The sequence below is a fragment of the Canis lupus genome, chromosome 18 (genome assembly GCF_048164855.1).
Source record: "Canis lupus baileyi chromosome 18, mCanLup2.hap1, whole genome shotgun sequence".
In the NCBI taxonomy this organism is placed as follows: Eukaryota; Metazoa; Chordata; class Mammalia; order Carnivora; family Canidae; genus Canis; species Canis lupus.
Genome location: NC_132855.1, coordinates 60,853,488 through 60,869,001, shown reverse-complemented (window position 1 = coordinate 60,869,001; position 15,514 = coordinate 60,853,488). Strand labels below are relative to the sequence as shown.

Below are 15,514 nucleotides of genomic sequence, written 5' to 3'. Positions count from 1 at the left end.
GAATCACCCGCTGGAGAGTAAAACATAAACGTGAACAGATAATTGGTAAGAAGTTGTGTTTCGAAGAAGAGGAATTGGATTAAGAGCATAAAAAAATAAAAACATAAACAAATAAAAACAAAACAAAACAAGTTTGTGTGTGTCTCCCAGACTTGTGAAAATAGTTCCTGGCTCTAGGGGAAGTTCGCATGGCGCCTTGCTTTGGCATTCTGTTTCCGTTAGAACACCTGTCCTTCAGGTAATTCTGCATCCTACCCAGTACTTCTCTGGGGAGATGTGATTTCCGATGGCATAAAGTGGGGTTCGTGAGGATCATCACGAAGGAAAAAGTATTCCCTGGAATTCCCTGCCTTTTGGAAGTGAGATTGACCGGTGGCAATTACATTGTAATAATTACCAGCCTTTCTTTATTTTGAATGGGGATCTGCAAACCTTAAAAAAAAAAGGCAAGGTCATCCATGAAGAACTGGAAATAATATTCATTTAATTTCCAGAATTAAGAATTTCCTGAAATGGAGGTAATTTCCTCTTGACATTTATTCCTAAATCCTGTTTCACAGTAATGTATCTCCTTTTAAATGTCTGAGGTGCTTAATTTTTTTCTAACTGCAGTAATGTTGTGGTAAATTAGATAATACGAATGGAGGAGATGTGAACAGTTTCTTGGTTGTACACATTTGTTTGTATAAAGTTATATGTAACATTTTATAAAATACTACAACATGTCAGAAAAGCAACTGAACATCATTTTCAATGCTCATTCTTAATTTCACATGAATGAGTAAACCAAAGCCTTGCAAAATATTTTCAGGTTTGACGTTTTCATATTATTGGCCTTGAGTTCAATATTAGATAAGGTTTGCAATAAAAGACAAGTGTTTTGAAAAGCGTAATTAACTCACAGTGTAGATATGTTGCTCTGTTGTCTTTTTTTTAATGTAACATTTGTGCTTTGGCCTTTAAAATCACATGAATTTGATACAAAATGTCAGAAGATAAAATATTACTATAAAATAAATATTCCTATAAAAAAGAAAAGAATGCAATTTGCAAAATGGCTATAAACTTTTCTCTATGTAAATAAGGCACTTTTTATTCATGATTGGCATAGTTTTAGAGTAGTAAAAAGTAAAGTGCCTATTGATTTCACAGAGAACTTTATTATTTTCATAGGCAGAGTCCAAATACCTTCATAATCACCTAAATGAAAAGTAAGATTATTTTATTTCAGAATTAAAGGGTGTCGTTTTTTCAGTCAAGTAGCAAATTTTAGGAATGTGTTCTGAAATATACTATTTGGAGGCAAATTTTGAATAAATGAAGTCACTTTAGACTATTCACGTTACTTTTACTTCCATCTCCTTATTATTCTCCACATCACACAGTGCCCACTTTCTGGATCTGTTATTTATTTTAACTATTACTAAAATATGTGTTAACATATAACGTATATTCATATATACCTTAAAAAACACAAACACATAGGCATCAATACAAAATGTATAAATATGTAAATAAATATTATATACATGTGCCTAAGTTGATACACATTCTGTCTCCTATTACTTTTCTGGAAGGATGCGAAATGAACCATTGATGATAATTCTTTAAAGAAGCCAGAGAAGAACAATTTTATATTTCATTTTGTACCTTTTTGAATTACTATTATTTTTTCCATTAGCTTACAGAACTTCTGTTAAAAAAGGACTCTCTGGCAATATTTGAGGCCTTTCTCTTCATATTTTTTCTATATAAAAAAGTCTTACCAGATGTTATTTAAAATTAAATCTCTTCTTCTACAATAACCCTTTTGATGACTTACTCAGAAAGGTCTTAAATATAGAGTAATATATTAGAAATGGCCTGGATTTAAATACCAGCTCAATGATGTTGGTCACATTAACCTAAATTCTTTCGTAAGATCCCCCATTTGTAAAAATGGGTTAGTGGTACCAACCTTATAGGACTTGCATGGAAATTAAATGCAAATATGTGAAGTTCTGACCTCCTACCAAGGTGCTATATGAGGGATTATTATTACATTATGATATGATAATAATATTAAATATAGTACTTTTTCACATAAAAATGTAGTAAGGGAGCATGGAGGAGCTTTGGGAGGTGATGAATATGTCTGTGGCCTTGATGGTAGTGATGATTTCATGGGTATATATTTATCTCCAAACCCATCAAATTGTAGACATAAGTATGTACAGCTTGGAAAGAAGAAAGGAAGGAAGAGAGAGGGAAAGAAGAAGAAGGGGAAAAGGTCTCTATGGGTCACCCAATAGACAATGAGGCAGGAAATGATTTTTGAAAATGAAGAGATACTGATTGAAGACACTAAGTCAAGAGGCATTTCCTATTTAGAAACTGGAATTTCATCCAGTTTTATAGTCATCCTATAAAACTTTTTATTGTTACTGAAAATTCAACACTTAATGAACTTGGGTTACCAAATTATAAAAATTTTATGTCTCTGGCAAACTTGTTTTGGAATTACATGCTTAATCATTCCTTTATTATTTTTTTAACTCTACCAATTTTGAGAGAGGATTTGAAACAATTTACTATCAAACGAAACAAAAGATTAAATAAACAAGTGCCAAGTATTAAAGATGAAGGGAGAAAAAACAATGATGTTAAATAAAGGCATAATGAACGTAAGGTCAGCTCTGAATTTCCTGGCAGCCAAAGAAAAGAAGGAAAATGTAGCATATTTCACAGCTCTGTTTATCCAAGAAAGGAAACGGTCTTAATTCCTGAGGAGTTTCTTTTTAGAAGAAGTAGAATCTAAAATAATCTGGTCAGGTTGGTTCCATAAGCTGGTTATTTACCAACATAATAAACAGCATCTGCACCAAGAGTTTCACAAAATATTTAGAACTATTTTTGATTTGGACTTTTTATGCAAAGTAAAAAAATAATATTGCAGGAACATGAAGGCATTTTCATAGGAAATACAAATGATGTGATCAAAATATATAACTTCCAGATAATGAGATTCATGTGTAGAGTTTAGCAAATTCCGAGTGACATTTCTCTCTTTGTGGACTGAAGGCCACCAGAATTAGGACAACCTGGGACACTCATTAAAAATGCATATTCTTGGCTTTCACCTAAAACCATTTAAATAATCTCTGGAGGTGGGAGCCATGACAATTGCGTTTTTACTTCTTACATCAAATTTTAAGAACCACTGATCTGTAAGAATGTGTCTTGAGCTTATCTCTATTATCATCCTGGAATATTACCAACCTTGGGCGGAATTTTGAAATGAGGTAAGAAGAAACCATGTTAAATTATGATCCAGACAAAGTTGTGGAAGTGATAGTTTTCAATATGCATTAATGAATGTGTACAGAGAGAAACATGGATAGAAATTCAATAATCTTGAATATAGGTGATAACCTGATTCTTTATTGCAAAAGCCCTATGCTATCTTGTGCTACAAAATGGGTTTTCATGGACAGTAACCATTAGTATTCGTATTCGGGAGAAAACTGGAATAAAGAAGATGCAGCTGATTCCTTTGGGGGAATTGAGGGTTATAAGTTTTTAACGGCATTGATTTCTTAACTGTCAGGGATGGGTGGGTTGAGCTTTCCTTAGTGGAAGCCTAGGTTAATTGACCAGTTGGTCATAATGAAAGTTAAAGAACATGGAATCTTGGATCAGAGCCCCAGAAGGAGGGAGAAGCTCATGAGCAAAACAGCACCATGCATGAAGATTGTCTAAATCTCGTGAGATGGAAATTTTCTTTGGGTAAATATATTTTCTCTCCTCTTCCCCTCTTTTTTCCTACTATGTAAACGGAAAGTTGATTTGAAAGGATTTACTTTCCAAAGAGGATAATTTTTAATCACATGTTAGAGATTTGAACTGTAGAAGATCTGAAGATAGAAAACAAACTACTGGTGGATTCTTAGATCATAATGGAGCATAAAAGGAGGTTTTATGTTAAAAATCTACTGAATGGCTGATTTGATGTTGAGCTATTTAGTTGGCTTTTCATGTTAGCCTGTCCAAAATGACTTCGTGTTCTTTCCTGGTAGATAAAGGGAAGTAGGCAGTACTTCGCAATACGCGGTCAGGGTGCAGAGAGAGCCACCTCGTGAAAGGACTATTCAAGATTAACATGGCCAGGGATTGACATTCACTTCCTGCCTTGGAGGAGGAGCTAATCCTGATTAGCTGTGGCTACAGGATTTCTGATCAACTTTCACAAAAAGAAGAAACCAATACTGCAAAGTTGTGATTCAATTATAAAGGTTCTGATACACATGATCTTCTGCAAACTCAAATGTTAACTTAATGTTAAGATCGGGAGGTTTGACATGACACTTTGAAATCTTGGTTTGAACTGGGTTCATTTAGATGATAAAGAGAAAGAAGTCTTGACGATCCCTCTGCAAAGCCTCTTTTCCTGAACAGAATATATATGGAGAGGGAGGGGGAACTAGAGAGAGATGTGTAAGGAGATAATATCTTACGGCAGGGCAAGGAAGAGTCTACCCTGATTGGTCCCCATCACCACCTGAGCCATCTAGGTGCTCCTCACCTTTATTTTAGTTGATTTAAGAGGAATTGGTTTTCCTGAAGAGCTAGGCATACATTAAAATTTTTTTTCTATACTTCCATTATATTTGTTTATTTTCGGTACCTCTAGAAACCAAATAAGGAAAACAAAATCCATAGATCTATAATGCCCAACCTGTAGACTTGTGTTGTAAGGTGCCTCAACATGCCTGCTGACAAAAACTCTCTCTTCAAAGAACCTCCTACTTGAGTTGAAATCTCCCCCACAGGTTTTATAGAACATTGCTTTGTGGATCACAGATACTGAGTAAAGATTTTTTTTAAATCTTTTTACTTTAAATTGTTTTTTTTCTTTGCTGTTGAGTTTAATAAGTTCTTTATAGATCTTGGAAACTAGCCCTTTATCTGATACGTCATTTGCAAATATCTTCTCCCATTCTGTAGGTTGTCTTTGAGTTTTGTTGACGGTATCTTTTGCTTTGCAAAAGCTTCTTACCTTGATGAAGTCCCAGTAGTTCATTTTTGCTTTTGTTTCTCTTGCCTTCATGAGTAGGAAATATCAGAAAGGGAGACAGAACATGAAGGACTCCTAACTCTGGGAAACGAACTAGGGGTGGTGGAAGGGGAGGTGGAAGGGGGGTGGAGGTGACTGGGTGACGGGCACTGAGGTGGGCACTTGATGGGATGAGCACTGGGTGTTATTCTGTATGTTGGCAAATTGAACACCAATAAAAAAATAAATTTATAAAAAAAATCTTTTTACTTTAAAGTTAAAGGTCCAATCCATACATCACTCATAAACACAGTTGACCCTTATATCATCTGGGGTTTGGGGTGCCAATGCCCCCCCATGCATTGTTGAAAATCTGTGGATGACTTTTGACTCCCCAAAACCTTAACTCCCCACAGCCTCTTGTTGAAAGCCTCTACTTATTATATATACTGTAGTCTTACAATAAAGTAAGCTAGAGGAAAAAATGTTTTTAAGAAAATCATAAAAAAATCATTAAGAAGGAGGAAATACATGTCAGGTCCTGTACTGTATTTATCAAAGAAAATCCGTGTGACAGTGGGCCTGGGTAGTTCTAACCCATGTTGTTCAAGAGTCACCTGTACTTTCTAGCTGCTTCTCTCTCAACTACATGTCCTTGGACACACACGTATCTACATACAGAGATACAATTTCCACAGGTGCAGCCTTCAGCTCAGCATACATTAAAAACATTGTACATGAAATGAATTTCTAGAGTTTTGACACTTTTTTAGTACAGTGATTGATTCCTCTATAAAACTGTTTTCCAAATCCTTATCCATTTCCCTTAACCTTTGAAAGAATTCCCCTACATTCTGTACTGTTCTCTCATCTCCATGCTGTTGGCTCATAACTATACGTATCTACCCTGGGCCATTCTTCTGAACTTCAGACGATAATTTCCAAATTTATGACATCAGGAAATATTATGCCCTTAGCTTTTATAGACAATAAGCATAAGTAATGGCCATATAGAGAATATTTCTAAATCTAATGCAAAACCATTAGACATAGAGTATTGTCTAGTGGGCACATTACTCACCATCCCATATTACTAAGAGCTATGAAAATATAAATATATATATTTTTTCTTGTATGCTAAGTCTGTTAAAATTTGGATGTTTCCTGTGTGACTGATGAGAAAATTCTCAGGCATGTCCGGGGTCACCAGTAATGGGTCCCATGACCAATTAGTGGTGACAGCCATAGTGGGTGATAATAGAGGGGAGTTTCCTTACCTGGCACAAGCAAAGTCTCAGTGGCAGAAAAATGCAAAGCATATTCTGGGCACAGTGTATAGATTCCTTTGGCACTGAAATGTCTGTTGAATGTTGACTGAACAAAAATCTGGGATCACTTGTCAGTTTTTGGATCTTAATAAATTCCGCTATGAATGGATTTGAAAGTAATCATTACGGCGTAAATCATAATGCCTTCACTTCTCAGTTATATTGCTTCTCGTATGTACTTTTACCTTTCTTGCGTGTTTCGACTCTCATAAGTTATCAATCAGTATCTATGGAATGCATGAAATAGTAAATTACAAATGTCTCTCTGAGCACATAAAAATTTGAGTTATATTTATGAAATGAGAGAACCCATTTTAGCAGGAGGATAGAGCAGAGATTGAATAAGGTGACTCTCGAATCTCCTTTTATGGTCTTAACCCTTGAGACTCCCAAATAATCTGCGACGTGACACATTACTTTAGCTCGCTATAATACAGTTCTCTGTAACTCTATCTCTCTCTCACCATCACGTTAAGATGGGTATTTATCAATAATATGTGAAATTGATGTACGTTAGGTGTTGCCCATGGTCTAACACACCAGAGTACTGTTGTTTAGCAGAAACAAATACGATACCCAGAAACACAGAAAAACAGATGCACAGGAGTACACAAAACTTAGCAAGTCAACCCAGAATCCTGATTGGATTTAACTCAATTTATTGACTTCCTACATGCCAGAAAATGCACTTGGCACTGCGAAGAAAAATACAAGTATGAGAGAATAAGTTCTGCATGAAGCTGGGATTTTAAATCCTGGCTCTCTGCACTGTGACTGACTCTGCAGAGCCTGCATGCAGTGTAAAAATATATTTGTGTTTGTGTGATAGAAAATGTGTGAGGAACTTTCTAATGCTTTGATATGAGCGATCGTTTGCCTGCATGGGAAAGAACAAAAGTCTACCCTCAACTCTTGTTGTCAGGTTAGAGAGTCTGGAGGAGATGAAATTGCCAGGGTATTTGAACATAGGTTTTGTCTGGTCAGTACCTCTCTTCTTCTTTTTAGGCCTGTCCTAGTTAATAGGAAACAATGGCTGGGATGCATGTAAGCTCACTTTTTGTTTTTATTTTACCTTTTAAGTATGAATTTTTATTTATTTTGTCTTTAAGCTTTTATTTAAATTCAGGCATGTAAACTAACTTTTGAACGGATCTCTAAACGTATTGTTTTTCTCTTAATTTTTTTGTTGGCAAAATGTAATTGGTATTTGCTTTTTTCCAAATAGTTTAAGATCGCCTATACACATTATGGTTTTAACTGAAGAACAACATAAGTGGATAGATAATGCAGTATTACAATCAAGAATATTACATTTGCTCTCTAATATAAATATATGTTGTTTCAGAGATAATTACATTGCAACAGATTAAGTGGGTCTTTTTTGTAAATGTTCCAGATATATTTTGGGTTTTTTGTTTAAGATTTTATTTTTAAGTACTCTACACCAGACATGGGGCTCAAACTTGCAACCCTGAGATAAGGAGTTGTGGCTCCGACTGAGCCAGGCAGGTGCCGCTGTGGTAGTCAGTCATATTTTGAAAGATGCATGTCTATTTGTTTCTGTGTATTTTTTAAATTTCTTCTTTAATTTCCTGCTGTACTCATTCCTTCTTTAGTAGGAGGTTGTTTAACCTCCATGTGCTGGTGATCTTTCCAAATTTTTTTCTTGTGGTTGACTTCAAGTTTCATAGTATGATAGGAAAATATGCATGGTGTGATCTCAAACTTTTCGTATTTATTTGTTGAGGCCTGATCTGTGACCCAGTATGTGATCTATTCTGGAGGATGTCCTATGTGTGTTCTGCTGCTGTAGGATGAAATGTTCTGAATATATCTGTTCAATTGACCTGGCCCAATGTGTCATTCAAAGCCATTGTTTCCTTATTAATCTTGTGTTTAGATGATCCATCTATTGACATATGTGGGTCTTAAAAGTCCCCTACTATTACTGTATTATTATCAATGAATTCCTTTATTTTTGTCATTGTTTCATATATTTGGGTGCTCCTACATTGGGGACATAAATATTTACAACTGTTAGGTCTCCTTGTTGGATAGACCAACTTTATTATAGTGCCCTCCTTCATCTCTTGTGACAATTTTTGGGTTAAAATCTAGTTTGTCTGATATAACTATGGCTACTCTGGCTTTATTTGACATTAAGCATGATAAATGGTTCTCCATCCCCTCACTTTCAGATTGCGGGTGTTTTTTTGTCTGAAATGAGTCTCTTAGAGGCAGCATATAGATGGGTTTTGTCTTTTTATCCGTTCCGATGCCCTTTGTCTTTTGACTGAAGTATTTAGTCCATTTAAATTCAGAGTGATTTTTTAAAGATTTTTTATTTATTTGTGAGAGACAGAGAGACACAGAGAGAGAGAGAGAGAGAGGCAGAGACACAGGCAGAGGGAGAAGCAGGCTCCATGCAGGGAGCTCAATGTGGGACTTGATCCCGGGCCTCCAGGATCACGACCCGAGCTGCAGGTGGCGCTAAACCGCTGAGCCACCCGGGCTGCACCAGAGAGATTATTGATAGATACGGATTTAGTGCCCTTACGTTACCTGTTAAGTCATTGTTTCTGGAGACTTCCTGTGTTACTTTCTAGTTTTGTTGCTTTTGGCCTGCCTTGCCCACTCAGAGTCCCCTTAATATTTCTTGCAAGGCTGGTTTAGTGGTCACAAACTCCTTTGTTTTTGTTTGGGAAAACCTTTATCTCTCCTTCTATTCTGAATGACAGCCTTACTGGATAAAGCGTTACCGGCTGCATCTTTCTCCCATCCAGTACATCAAATATATGCTACCCTTACTTCTGACCTGCCAAGTTTCTGTGGAGAGATCTGCTGCTAATCCTGTTTGTTTTTCCTTGTAAATTAGGGATTTCTCTTCCTTTGCTGCTTTTAGAATTTTTCCTTCTATATTTTCCAAATTTTACCATGATTTGTCTTGGTGTTGGCTTGTTTTTGTTGATTGTTGGGTGCTCTCTGTATCACCTGAATTTGAATGTCTGTTTCCTTCCCTAGAATAGGGAAATATTCAGCTATAATGTACTCAGATGAACCTTCTGCCTCCCTTTCCCTCTTTTCTTCTTCTGAGACTGATACAAATTTTATTACACTTTATGGAGTTGTTGAGTTCCCTAAGTCCACATTTGTGATCTGATATTTTTCTTTCTGTCTTCTTTTCAGCTTCACAATTTTTCCTATAATTTTATCTTCTATTTCACTTACTCATTCCTCTGCATCTTCCATTCTTGTGGTCATTAGATTTAGTTTGTTTTATGTTACCCCGGGCAATTTACACGTTTAATGCAATCCCTATCAAAATACCATGGACTTTCTTCAGAAAGTTGGAACAAATTATCTTAAGATTAGTGTGGAATCAGAAAAGACCCCGAATAGCCAGGGGAATATTAAAAAAGAAAACCATAGCTGGAGGCATCACAATGCCAGATTTCAGGTTGTACTACAAAGCTGTGGTCATCAAGAGAGTGTGGTATGGGCACAAAAACAGACACATAGATCAATGGAACAGAATAGAGAATCCAGAAGTGGACCCTGAACTTTATGGTCAACTAATATTCGATAAAGGAGGAAAGACTATCCATTGGAAGAAAGACAGTCTCTTCAATAAATGGTGCTGGGAAAATTGAACATCCACATGCAGAAGAATGAAACTAGACCACTCTCTTTCACCATACACAAAGATAAACACAAAATGGATGAAAGATCTAAATGTGACACAAGATTCCATCAAAATCCTAGAGGAAAACACAGGCAACACCCTTTTTGAACTCGGCCACAGTAACTTCTTGCAAGATACATCCACGAAGGCAAAAGAAACAAAAGCAAAAATGAACTATTGGGACTTCATCAAGATAAGAAGCTTTTGCACAGCAAAGGATACAGTCAACAAAACTAAAAGACAACCTACAGAATGGGAGAAGATTTTTGCAAATGATGTATCAGATAAAGGGCTAGTTTCCAAGATCTATAAAGAACTTATTAAACTCAACACCAAAGAAACAAACAATCCAGTCATGAAATGGGCAAAAGACATGAACAGAAATCTCACAGAGGAAGACATAGACATGGCCAACAAGCACATGAGAAAATGCTCTGCATCACTTGCCATCAGGGAAATACAAATCAAAACCACAATGAGATACCACCTCACACCCGTGAGAATGGGGAAAATTAACAAGGCAGGAAACCACAAATGTTGGAGAGGATGCAGAGAGAAGGGAACCCTCTTACACTGTTGGTGGGAATGTGAACTGGTGCAGCCACTCTGGAAAACTGTGTGGAGGTTCCTCAAACAGTTAAAAATAGACCTGCCCTACGATCCAGCAATTGCACTGCTGGGGATTTACCCCAAAGATTCAGATGCAATGAAACGCCGGGACACCTGCACCCCGATGTTTCTAGCAGCAATGTCCACAATAGCCAAACTGGAAGGAGCCTCGGTGTCCATCAAAAGATGAATGGATCAAGAAGATGTGGTCTATGTATACAATGGAATATTCCTCAGCCATTAGAAACGACAAATACCCACCATTTGCTTCAACGTGGATGGAACTGGAGGGTATTATGCTGAGTGAAGTAAGTCAATCGGAGAAGGACAAACATTATATGTTCTCATTCATTTGGGGAATATAAATAATAGTGAAAGGGAATATAAGGGAAGGGAGAAGAAATGTGTGGGAAATATCAGAAAGGGAGACAGAACATAAAGACTCCTAACTCTGGGAAACAAACTAGGGATGGTGGAAGGGGAGGAGGGCGGGGGGTGGGGGTGAATGGGTAACAGGCACTGAGGGGGACACTTGACAGGATGAGCACTGGGTGTTATTCTGTATGTTGATAAATTGAACACCAATAAAAAATAAATTTATTATTAAAAAAAAGATCTAGTCTGTTTTGTATCTCAGTTATAACATTTTTTTAAATTTTGAGCCTGACTAGTTTTTATGTCTTTTATCTCTATGGTAAGGGGCTCCCTGGTGTCTTCTGCTTTTTTCAGACCCCGCTAGTATCCTCATGATTGTTGTTTTAAATTCTGGATCAGGTATGTTATTTATATCTGTTTTGATTACATACCTGGCCATGATCTTTTCTTGTTCTTTCTTTTGGGATGAATTCCCCCATCTCAGCATTTTGTCTAGGTCTCTGTCCTCTCTGTTAGGAAAGCCTGTTAAATTATCTGCTCCTGAGAGTAAGGGCTTTATTAAGAAGAGGTCATATACTGTCCAGGGCCTGGTACTTCAGAAAGTGTTCTGGAGTATGCTGTGTCCACTCTGCTGCTGTGCCTTGTCAGTCCTCTGCAGAACTTCTTCTTGTCTGTAGTGGGGAGTGTTTGGATCTTGTCCAGAGTGTGGCAAGTTTTAACTAGGAGTGCTCTGGTCTGCTTGTTAAAAGAGGCTTGATCTTATTTCCACTAGAGCTGGAGCTTTGCGGCACCCTGGTCAGCACCCACGTCTTTCAGAGAAGGGGGCACCTCTCTGACTCTCAAGCACATTTGCCCTAGTAGAGAAGCACCTGTAGAGGGGCAGGGCTTGCTGTAAGCAGCTCTGGCCTCCACTGTTGGAGCTGTGTTGATCACTGAAGTCCATCTGTGCTGATGTGTGGAGGGAAAAATAATGCAAGCCCACCCCCACCTCCCTTGAGAGGGGAGTTCATGCCTGCTGCCATGTGGAAAGCCCTCACAGAAGAGCAAACGAACTCCCCTTGTGTGTCCCAGGCACCCTTCAGATTCCTGCCTTCATCCTGTCTGTGTCTGAGCTGTCTGCCCTCTGGGAAGCACAGTGCACCTGCGTTTTATCTCGGGCATGTCAGCTGAGTTTCAAAACTACAAACTTTAGGAACCTGGCATGGTGTGTACCATTGCTGGGACTCTAGGGGAGGGTGTTATCACACTAGGGCTGGTGCTTGTTTGTCCCAGAAGGGCAGTCACACCAACATGCAGGGGCTTGGAATTTAGAGTAAAGCACAGCAAAAAGCCTGAGCCCAGGTTAACCACCCTCAGCAGGTGTCTCTGCCCCTATGTTTAACAAGTAGGGGAGAGCAGTAGCATCCATGGGCTCTTTTGTCCCTGGATAGGCAATGCCATCTTAACCAGATGCATTCCAAGAAGGGGTAAATGTCTCTCCCAGTGTGTCCCAGGGGATCCTCGGATAGTGCCCTCTGCTCCCAGGCCTCTGTCCTCTTTCTCCATGGGTACACCACAGCAGCTGTTGGGCTACACACTGGCCACAGCATGGACTTCTAAACACAGCATGGACTTCTAAAGCCCAGTCTTTGAGCTCCACTGGTGGTAAAAACTTGTTACAACGAGTAGTGTTAATCAGCACTACTCATTTTCCCAGTCAATGGTTTCGAGCAAGTGTTTTTCTTGCGTGACCCCCTGTGTGCTGTGTGCGCTCGCTTTCTCCCTCTTGCCCTGTCTCCATGATCAGGGCTCCTTCCTCTCCACAGCACCCACAGTCCTTTTCTCCTTCAAATCATGTCTTTGCACCTTCTACCTTCCACAATGTTGCATCTTCTCTCCCTCTAGTTGTGTAGTTTGTTCTCTCATTCCTCAGATTGGTTTCTTGGGTGTTCAAAGTAATTTGATATTTATCTAGCTGTTTTTGTACTTTGAAGATAGGGCCTTTCTACTAATCCACTATCTTAACTCCCTGATTCTTCCCCATATACTTTTTAAAGATTTATTTATTTATTTATGATAGACATAGAGAGAGGCAGAGACACAGGAGGAGGGAGAAGCAGGCTCCATGGAGGGAGCACGACGTGGGACTCGATCCCTGGTCTCCAGGACCAGGCCCTGGGCCAAAGGTGGCACTAAACCGCTGAGCCACCCGGGCTGCCCTCATGAATAAATAAAATCTTAAAAAAATAATAAATTACTTCAAAGAACCAACTTTTGCGCTTTGTTCATTTTTTCTTTTTTCAATTTCATTGATTTCTGCTTTTGCTTCTACTTTGAGTTTAATTTATAACTTTTTGCAGAAGCTTAAGTCACTTATTTTAAACCTAAGAAGTTTTCAAATGCATGCTTTGAGAGCCATAAATTTTACTCAAGACTGCTCCATTTGCATCCAGCCATTTCCTGCGTATTATTTGGTTTCATTCATTTCAGATATTTTCTGATTCCCTTTATTTAGAATTGTGCTTAATCTCCAAATATTTGAGGATTTTCTACTAATTTTCTGTTATTAATTTCATTTCTTTGGGGACAGAGGGTACGCTCTGTAGGATTTCAATACTTGAAATTTATTGAGATGTGTTATAGTCTTTTTCTTAATCTTCTGAGTACACTTTAAAAGGGTGTACATTCAGCAGTTGGGTGATGTTTCAATAAATATCAGTCAGGCTGAGTGGATTAAATAGTGTAAATATCCTTAATAATCACTTTTGTCTTCTTGCTGTGTTAATTATGGAGAGAAATATATTAAAATCTACAACTGTGACTGTCTATTTCTCCTTTTAGTTTTGTTAATTTTTGCTTAATGAATTTTGAAATTTTGTTAGATATATGTTTAGAATTGTCTTTTTTTTTTTTCAAAATGACTCTCTTACTATTATGCATTGCCTGTCTTTATTCCTGATAACACCCCTTATCTTAGAGTTTACTTTTGGCACAATCTATCTTTTTTCCAATCCATTTGCTTTTGATGTGTCTTTGTCCTTATATTTCAGCGTCTCTTGTGAACAAGATATAGCTGTAGTTTGTTGGTTTATGTCTTTAATCCAGGATGACAATACACCTTTAAATTAGAGGATTTAGTCTATTTATGTTTAGTATAATTGCTAATATGGCTGAGTCTAACTCTACCATCTTGATATTTATTTTTTGTTTATACCATTTGATACTTGTTCCTTTGCTTTTCCCTGCTTCCATTTTTTTCAGCACAAGGTAGATCTCTTGGTGTTATTTGCAGTTATTTTATAGTGTTGCCATCCACTGTGGTAGCCACTAGCCACATGTAGTTAAGTTTAAAATCAGTCCCTCATTATATCAGCCACACTCCAGGGACCCAGTAGCCACATGTGCTTGTTACCACATTGGACAGGACAGATTCCCGCAAAAAGATCCATCAGACAGATCCCTGCAGATTGAGGTCAGGATTTATTTTGAGTCAGAATTAGCTAGGGTCCAGGGTGAAAAGGGCAACATTTCTAGTCAGAAGATGTGTGTTTCTGTTGTGTGTTTACTATTGACGGCTTTGTAGTCTGTAAGCCTAAGAGATCTGCTCTTAGCCTCAGTTTTCTTTTCTAAAACACGCAGGTAGTAATTCCTGCTCTTTGCTTCATGGTGTGCTTGTGGAAAAGAACACTATAAAATGGTTAGCTGCTTTATGAACCCTAAGGCAGTTTTGAAGAAAACATTCAAACTCAGTTAACTGTGTTTCGTTTGGTCTTTTAGGTTGCTGACGGAGCTGGAGTCCCCTTCTTGGTGGCCATTTAGTTCCAAGCTTTGGAAGATGCCAGCAGAAACAAACCCCAAGGAAAGCACCTCAATGGCTAGTCCCAAAGTTCTTGGAAAAGAAGGGGTAGTGGTCCGAATTCCTGCTGTTATCTCCCAGGGGAATGCATCTCATGTTAAAGCAGGAAGTCTCACCATCCTTGTGTCTGGGTTGGAAATCCATGACTCCTGTTCTTTGCTCATGCACAGATTCGAAAGAGAAGATATAGATGACATTAAGGTTCACACGCCTTATGAGATTAGCATCCGACAGCGGTTCATTGGGAGGCCAGACATAGCTTATCGCCTGATATCTGCCAAGATGTCAGAGGCTATCCCCATTTTGGAGGTGCAGTTCAGCAAGAAGATGGAGCTGTTAGAAGATGCCTTGATGCCCAGAAGTGCCAGATCGTCTTCCCCAATAGAGAAGGGCTGCTCAGTCTGGCAGGCGGGTAAGTGAGCGTTGGCATTTGGAGTGTGCCTCCTTCTCCAAACTTGCAGTCAGAACGTAGCATGCCTGGGGTACACTGTTCACTTGTGTCACTTGGAGCAGCTGCTGATTTCTCTGCAGCAGTGACTGTCCATGTGTTTGTGAATGAAAACAACTTAGTACTTGCCATCTCAGAGTGTGTAAATCCCAGAGCTCAGGTTTATCACCCACTGAGTGCTATGTGGGTTTCCCCGGAGGGCAGG

At 38.3% G+C, this 15,514-nt stretch overlaps 1 protein-coding gene across 1 annotated transcript in view; it reads left to right on the top strand.

Annotated features, from left to right (window-relative positions):
• The window catches only part of LOC140609344 (A-type voltage-gated potassium channel KCND2-like), a 29,631-nt gene extending 14,709 nt beyond the window's left edge, over positions 1–14,922 (top strand). The window contains exon 2 of the mRNA XM_072784722.1: positions 14,783–14,922. The gene's annotated coding sequence lies outside the window, so the exon portion shown is untranslated. The remainder of the gene's footprint in view (positions 1–14,782) is intronic.
• Positions 14,923–15,514: the final 592 nt, after the last annotated feature.